Source organism: Daucus carota, chromosome 7, assembly GCF_001625215.2.
Source record: "Daucus carota subsp. sativus chromosome 7, DH1 v3.0, whole genome shotgun sequence".
Classification (NCBI taxonomy): domain Eukaryota; kingdom Viridiplantae; phylum Streptophyta; class Magnoliopsida; order Apiales; family Apiaceae; genus Daucus; species Daucus carota.
Genome location: NC_030387.2, coordinates 27,337,792 through 27,345,829, shown reverse-complemented (window position 1 = coordinate 27,345,829; position 8,038 = coordinate 27,337,792).

Here is an 8,038-nt window from a genome sequence, read left to right as displayed (position 1 = left end):
GCTCTTTCCTGCACAAAACTGGGAAGCTTGGCTTCCTTGTTAGTAATAACTAGCTATCATTGAGATGATTAGCTAGCATCACAAGAATCGGACATAATAAATATTCCTAGGTCTATCAGTTTAATCACCTAGTTTCTCCCCAATTTCTTGGATCATCAAACCACCAAATTGAAATATTCATTAGTCAGGTAACATGGAAGCATTTGTAAAATCTGGGAAGTAAGAGCATTAAAATTACTAATTTTATTTACCACCAGAAAATGCGTTAATAAATGCATCACTACGTAACGCCATTCTCTCTCTCTAAGACCCCTTCTTTCTATTTTACCTAAGGCATCGTTTGGTAAAACATAATTCATGGCATAAAGTAAATTAACCAACTGAACATCACTAGGCAAAGATAAAAAGTAGCTTCAGGAATCTTAAAGCATGCTTTCATAATATCAGCATTAACAGAAGGAGTTTCATTTTTAATAGAGAAAGTTAGAGTTTCATTCTCACTATTAAACTCTGCAGAGGTCCATCTCCTCCACTATTTCATGGTAGATGGTGGGAGCTTCAGTCATAGCATAAGAGAGCTGGCTTGACTTGATGAACTCCATCATCCTGTGATACTCCTTCTCCTCCACAGCCTTGGTATCCACAAATGACGCAAAGTTGTTCTTCTCATAAATAAACCTACTTGGTGCAGTATACTTCTTCATTGGTGCCATTGCAGTTACAGAGAAAGCTTGAAAAGAAATTAGAACTTGTTTTTGCACAGAGAGAGAAGAGAGCTTTGAGAATTCGAAAGAGTGAGATGAAAAGAAATGAAAATAGATGAAAACATTTAAATACTTTCTCAGAAAATTGCTGTGATTGGCTGAGAAATTACCGTTGAGAAGAAATTACTCTTATTTATCTCTACAAAAATTACACACACGATCGTGTGTATAAAGTAGGTGAGAGACAAAAGAAATTTCAACGGCTCAGATCTGATAATACTTTCAACGGATGAAATAAGCGCCTCTTTAAACTTCCTATTCAACTGATGAAGATCAGTTGAAGGCGTCTTCAACTGGTGTCATCAGTTGAATGAAAAACAACGCAAGAGGATATTGTTTCAAGCATCAGTTGAAACAATTTCACTAGTTCATCAGTTGAAATATTATAGACTTCATCCAGAATTAATTCAATTTTGATAAATCAAAATTAATCAAATTCTGGCTGCCAAATTACAGAAAAATTCACTCTAAATTAGGAGAAATTTAACATACCTAATTTACTTACCAACCTTGTGAATGTGGATTCATCAAGAGGCTTTGTGAAAATATCTGCAATCTGTTCTTCACTTGGAACAAAATGCATTTCAACAGTACCAGCCATCACATGTTCTCTTATGAAGTGGTATTTGATGTCAATGTGCTTGGTTCTTGAGTGTTGTACTGGATTTTCAGTTATAGCAATAGCACTGGTGTTGTCACAAAATATTGGGATTTTTGAGAGATTTAATCCATAATCAAGTAATTGATTTCTCATCCACAATAATTGTGCACAACAGCTTCCAGCTGCAATGTACTCAGCCTCAGCTGTAGAGGTTGATACAGAATTTTGCTTTTTGCTAAACCAAGAAATCAATCTGTCACCAAGAAATTGACAGGTGCCTGTTGTACTTTTTCTATCAATTTTGCATCCTGCAAAATCAGCATCTGAATATCCAATTAGATCAAATCCAGAGTCTTTAGGGTACCAAATACCAAGATTTGGTGTTCCCTTAAGATATCTGAATATTCTTTTTATAGCAATAAGATGTGATTCTTTAGGATCAGATTGAAATCTAGCACAGAGACATGTAGAAAACATAATATCTGGTCTACTAGCTGTCAAATATAAAAGAGAACCAACCATGCCTCTATAATTAGAGATGTCCACAGATTTCTCATTAGGACTTAATTCTAATTTAGTGGCTGTTGGCATGGGAGTCTTAGCTTCTTTGCAATCCAATAAATCAAACTTTTTAAGTAGATCATAAATGTACTTAGTTTGATTTATGAATATACCTTCCTTTACTTGTTTAACTTGTAAACCAAGAAAGTAGGTGAGCTCTCCCATCATGCTCATCTCATACTGACTTTTCATTAGATTAGCAAACTTCTTGCAAAGTTTCTCATCTGTAGAACCAAAGATTATATCATCTACATAAATTTGAACCAGAATAAAGGCACCATTTACATTTCTGTAAAATAGTGTTTTATCCACAGTTCCTCTGGAAAGATGATTATCTAACAAGAATTGAGACAGAGTGTCATACCATGCCCTAGGTGCTTGCTTTAGTCCATAGAGAGCTTTTAATAAAAAGTAAACATACTCTGGAAATTCTGGATCTTCAAAACCAGGAGGCTGACTGACATATACCTCCTCTTCCAGTTCACCATTTAGAAAAGCACTCTTGACATCCATTTGATAAACTTTAAAGTTTGCATGAGCAGCATAGGCCAGGAAGATTCTTATTGCTTCCAGTCTTGCAACTGGTGCAAAGGTCTCATCAAAATCAATTCCTTCAGATTGAGAGTATCCTTTAGCAACAAGCCTTGCCTTGTTCCTGGTGACAACTCCATTCTCATCCACCTTGTTTCTGAATACCCACCTTGTTCCTACAATAGTTCTGTTTTTAGGTTTGGGTACCAGCTTCCATACATTGTTTCTCTCAAATTGATTTAATTCTTCTTGCATAGCAAGAACCCAATCAGCATCTTTGAGAGCATCTTCTATGACTTTAGGTTCATCCTGTGAAAGGAATGCACTGTACAAACACTCATCTTGAGTTGCTCTTCTTGTTTGTACAGATGCATTTGCATCTCCAATAATTAGCTCAAAAGGGTGATCCCTTGTCCACTTTCTTTGTGGTGGAAGTGATTGTCTTGATGATGTGGCTTCATTATTGAAGTTCAGGTTTCCATGTTGGAAAGCTCCCCCTAAATTTGACATCTCATTATTTCTAGACTGATTGAAACTTTGAGATATTCTTTCAACTGATGATCCTTGAGGTGTTTCAACTGATCCCTCCAATGTAGTTTCAACTGATGCTTCAGTTGAATTTCCAATTGCAGTTGTTTCTTGCACCAGAGAGTCATCAGTTGGAATATTAATTCCAGGATTAATTCCAACATTTTGAATAATGTCGTCATCATCATCACTGTCATACAGATCACCTTCACCTTCATTTTCAAATCTGAGATTATCATGAAATCCTTCATCTGAGAATCCTTGAATCTTCTTATCATCAAAAACCACATGGATTGATTCCATAACAATGTTGGTTCTCAGATTATATACTCTAAATGATTTTCCATCAGAGTATCCAACAAAAATAGCTTCATCTGCCTTGGCCTCAAATTTTCCAAGATTTTCACCTTGATTTCTTAGAACATAACACTTGCATCCAAACACATGAAGAAAGCTAATTGTTGGCTTCTTTCCTTTGAAGAGTTGAAAGGGAGTTAGATTATGAGGTTTGGTAATTAGTGAAATGTTTTGAGTGAAACAAGCAGTGTTCACAGCTTCAGCCCAAAAATAGGTTGGAAGTTGAGCTTCATTAATCATGGTTCTTGCAGCCTCAATAAGAGTTCTATTCTTCCTTTCAACAACACCATTTTGTTGTGGAGTTCTTGGTGCAGAGAACTCATGAATAATTCCCTCTTCTTCACAAAATTCTTTCATCACAGAGTTCTTGAATTCTGTTCCATTGTCACTTCTTATCCTTCCAACTTTGACATCTGGATTGTTGTTTAATGCCTTGATATGATTGATGATGATTTTCCCAGCTTCATCCTTAGAATGCAGGAAGAAAGTCCAAGTGAATTTTGAAAAATCATCAACAATCACTAGGCAATATTTCTTCTTTGAAATAGACATGATGTTGACTGGTCCAAACAAATCCATATGCAAGAGCTGAAGGGGCTTCACAATTGATGAAAGAGTCTTGCTTTTGAAAGAGCTTCTCTTTTGCTTTCCTAGCTGACAGGCTCCACAAAGTCCATCTTTTGAGAATTCCAGCTTTGGTAGACCTCTTACCAAGTCCTTCTTTACTAACTCATTCAAGGTTTTGAAATTTAGATGAGACAATCTCTTATGCCATAGCCAACTGTCATCTGAGCTTGCTTTGCTGAGAAGGCAAGTAATAGATTCAGACTTGACAGAATTGAAGTCAGCTACATACACATTTCCTTTTCTTTGTCCAATCAGAACCACATTGTTGTCATCTCCTTTGGTGACAACACAGGCTGCAGGAGTGAAATTGACTTTGTAACCTTTGTCACAGAGCTGACTGATGCTAAGCAAGTTGTGCTTAAGACCAGACACCAATGCAACTTCATCAATGATGACATTCTCTTTTGCAATCAAGCCATATCCCATAGTATATCCTTTGCTGTCATCTCCAAAGGTAATGCTAGGGCCAGCTTTCTCCACAAACTTTGTGAGCAGGGACGAATCACCAGTCATGTGCCTGGAGCATCCACTATCCAAGTAGCACAAATTCTTCTTGTGGTTTCCCTGCACACATTTCACAAACAGATCAAGTTGATTTTGGTACCCAAATTGTTTTGGGTCCAGATTTGTTAGTCTTAGCAGCCTTTTCCACTTTCTCAACCTTTTCCTTGGATTGAATAGGTTCAATCTTTGGTTTTGGTTGAGAAACTGGAATATCAACTCTGTTTTCAAACACAGGCCTTTGAGACATGCATAAATTGTTCATTCCATGCAAGTTTGAATGAAATTGAGGCATGTTAAAGGCATTGAAATAAGGATTGAACATATATGGCATGTTAGGCTGAGAATAAGGATTGTGAGGCAATAAACCAGGCATCATATTCATGGCAGATAAATTCATGTGAGGAACAGATGTCATAGGAATAGGCAAGGATAAATTAGGAGCAACCACAGTTTTACAATTAGCAGATAAATGATTTACACTACCACACTTACTGCAGGTTTTCCTAAGAGCACTTGCATTGGGAGTGTAATTGGTGTGCTTGTTAACTCCTATTTTGCCATTTCTATTTCCTTTCTTCTTTTTAGTCTCCTCAGATTTATGCTCACTAGTATCCAACTTCTTCTTGTTCTTGTTACTGGAATTAAGAGTGTTATTAATACTATCACTGGTCTCAGAAGAACTATTCTCACCTTTAACAAAATTCTTTTTAACAGGACCATATTTCTTGTTAAGCTTCTTGAGAACACTCTTGTCAACTGATGAGTTTTTGTTCAACTGATGACTCTCATCAGTTGAGACTTTGCCTTTCAACTGATGATCATCATCAGTATTCTCATCACCTGAACTGTTCTCAGATATCTCAAGCATTTTCTTACTCCTCTTCCACTCATTCTCTACAAAGGTCTCTCTACCTTGCATGTTGATGATGTTGGTGGAAACATCCCTACCAGATTTCCATTTGGCAATAATCTCTTGTTCCTTATCAAGCTGCTTTCTTATGATCTCTTCTCTTTTCAGAACAACCAAGAGATCATCCTTGGCTGTCTGACACTCAATTTTCAGCTTCTCAAACTCAATAAATTGAGCTTCTAAAACACTGTTTCTATCACTAAGAAAGGTGTTAGCTTCCTTAATTCTACTATTTTCCTTAGTGAGAGATTTTAAAGAAACATGCAAATGATACAATTCTGTAGACATTTCATTAATGGTAGCATTGCATTCATCTTTAGTTAACTCAACTAGGTTTGTAGTGAATACCTGACTACTGCTTCCAGTGTTTTCTTCTTGATCTGTGGAGTTGGCCATTAGAGCTAGATTGACAAACTCCTCCTCTTCATCAGAATCATCTCCAGCTGCCCAATCATCCTTTGTGATGAATGCTCTTTCCTTTTGTTTGAGAAGTTCATAATATTTCTTTTTGTAGTCAATGTTTTCACTTGACTTCTTCTCAACTTTAGGCTTTCTGCACTCATTTGCAAAGTGACCTGCATTCCCACAGTTGAAGCACTTGAATTTTGATCTGTCTACCATGCTTCTATCAGACTTGGGATTGCCTTTAAAAGATTTTGCAGAATTAAAATTCTTTTTGAATTTCAGTTTGGAGAATCTTCTTGACAGGAAGGCTAGATGTTCATCAATTCCATCACTTTCTTCACCAGAATCAGCTACTTCTTTCTCCTTTCTTCTTCCTTTGCTTGACTCTGAGCTCTCCTCTTTGACCAACTTCTCAGTTTCTTCAACTTGAGACTTTCCCTTGTCCTTGACAGTATCCTCCAGAGATGCAACTAGAGCCACAGATGAATGCCCTTTCTTTTGGCTTTTCTCAATCTCTTCATCTTGCTCCATTTCAAGCTCATAAGTCTTTAAGGTTCCATACAGTCTCTCTAGAGTATAGTCTTTAAACTCTTGTGTATTTCTGAGAGAGACTGTCATGGGTTTCCATTCTTTGGGAAGAGCTCTTAAGAATTTCAAGTTTGAATCCTTAACTTGATATACTCTTCCAAAGAGCTTTAGACCATTTAACAGTTTTTGAAATCTGTTAAATGTATCACTCAAACTTTCACCAGCCTTGAAATGGAATGACTCATATTGTTGAATCAGAAGCTGCATTTTGTTCTCTCTCACTTGCTCATTCCCTTCACAGATGGTCCTGATGGTGTCCCAAACTTCTTTGGCACTTGTGCAGCTAATAACACTATCAATCATTTCTTGATCCAAACCATTGAACAGAAGGTTCATGGTTTTCTTGTCCTTGTGCACTTCTTCAGTATCTTCTTGAGAATATTCATGGATAGGTTTTGGAATCATCTTACCTACCATGTCTTCACCATCAGCTCCCATACTTGTGCAGACCTTCATGGGGACATGAGGTCCTTTTTCAATGCAGTTCACATAGATTTCATCAATGGACAACAGATGCAGATGCATTCTCACTTTCCAGTGAAAATAGTTGTCTTTGTCAAGAACAGGAATCTTCACTCCAGCATCCTTCTTTCCCATCTTTCTCTAGCAGTGTTGATCTTTTTCCCTGTTTGTTGGGAACCTGGCTCTGATACCAATTGTTATTTTACACCAACTATGAGAAAGATTGTAGAAGGGGGGGTTGAATACAATCTTTCACAAACTTAAAAGATTCAAGAATAATACACTAAGAACACAGTAAACAGAAAAACACCAAGTATTAAAAATACGGGTGGATTGAATGATCCACCCGTGAGATTTTATATAGAAGAATCTGTGGATTGTTTACAATTCGCACAGCTGCTGGTTCATCACTCAAACAAGTTCTAACTCTCAGATTTTTCTCTCAAGTAATTTGAACAAATTCAACTGATGCTACTAACTTGGTTATATACTCCAAGTTTTACAAAGCTTTTAGCTAGATTACAAAATGCACTCTAATCTAAAAACAATGCTGCACAACTTTGTCTTATGCATGCTTTCTGAGATGTCTTCATCTTTGACCATCATCTTGATTTGATCCAGATTGCACTGCATGAGATAAGTATGTTTCTGCTTCTTCTTTATTTTCCTAATTAGGCTTCCATGTCTATTTTAGTGTAATTCGATCCATGTGATTTGTCAGACTTAAGCTCTAGTCACTTTCAACTGCTCTTTGCTTCATCAGTTGAAGGTTCTGGTTGCTTTCAACTGCTATTGACTTTATCAGTTGAATGCCTGGCTCATCAGTTGAATGAATTACAAACTCCATCAGTTGAATGCTGTTCCAGTCTCATCAGTTGAATTCCTCAGCATTATCCGTTGAATACTTTGTCTTCAGTTGAATGCTTGATTTTCATCAGTTGAAACATCATCCAGTCTTTATCAGTTGAATCAGTTACATCTCATCAGTTGAATATCCTTCACTTAGATAAAATTACATGGCATTGGATATTTACAATTAGCCATCCTATTCTACCCATCCGTTGATAATTCCCAAAGACAAGAAATGTAACAATTACAACTGAAATTTGATAAAGATTCTAAGTAAGACATGTTACAAAATGTTTATGTTATCATCAAAAATTATTGATTCCTAACATAAAGTTCATAACGCAATTCATT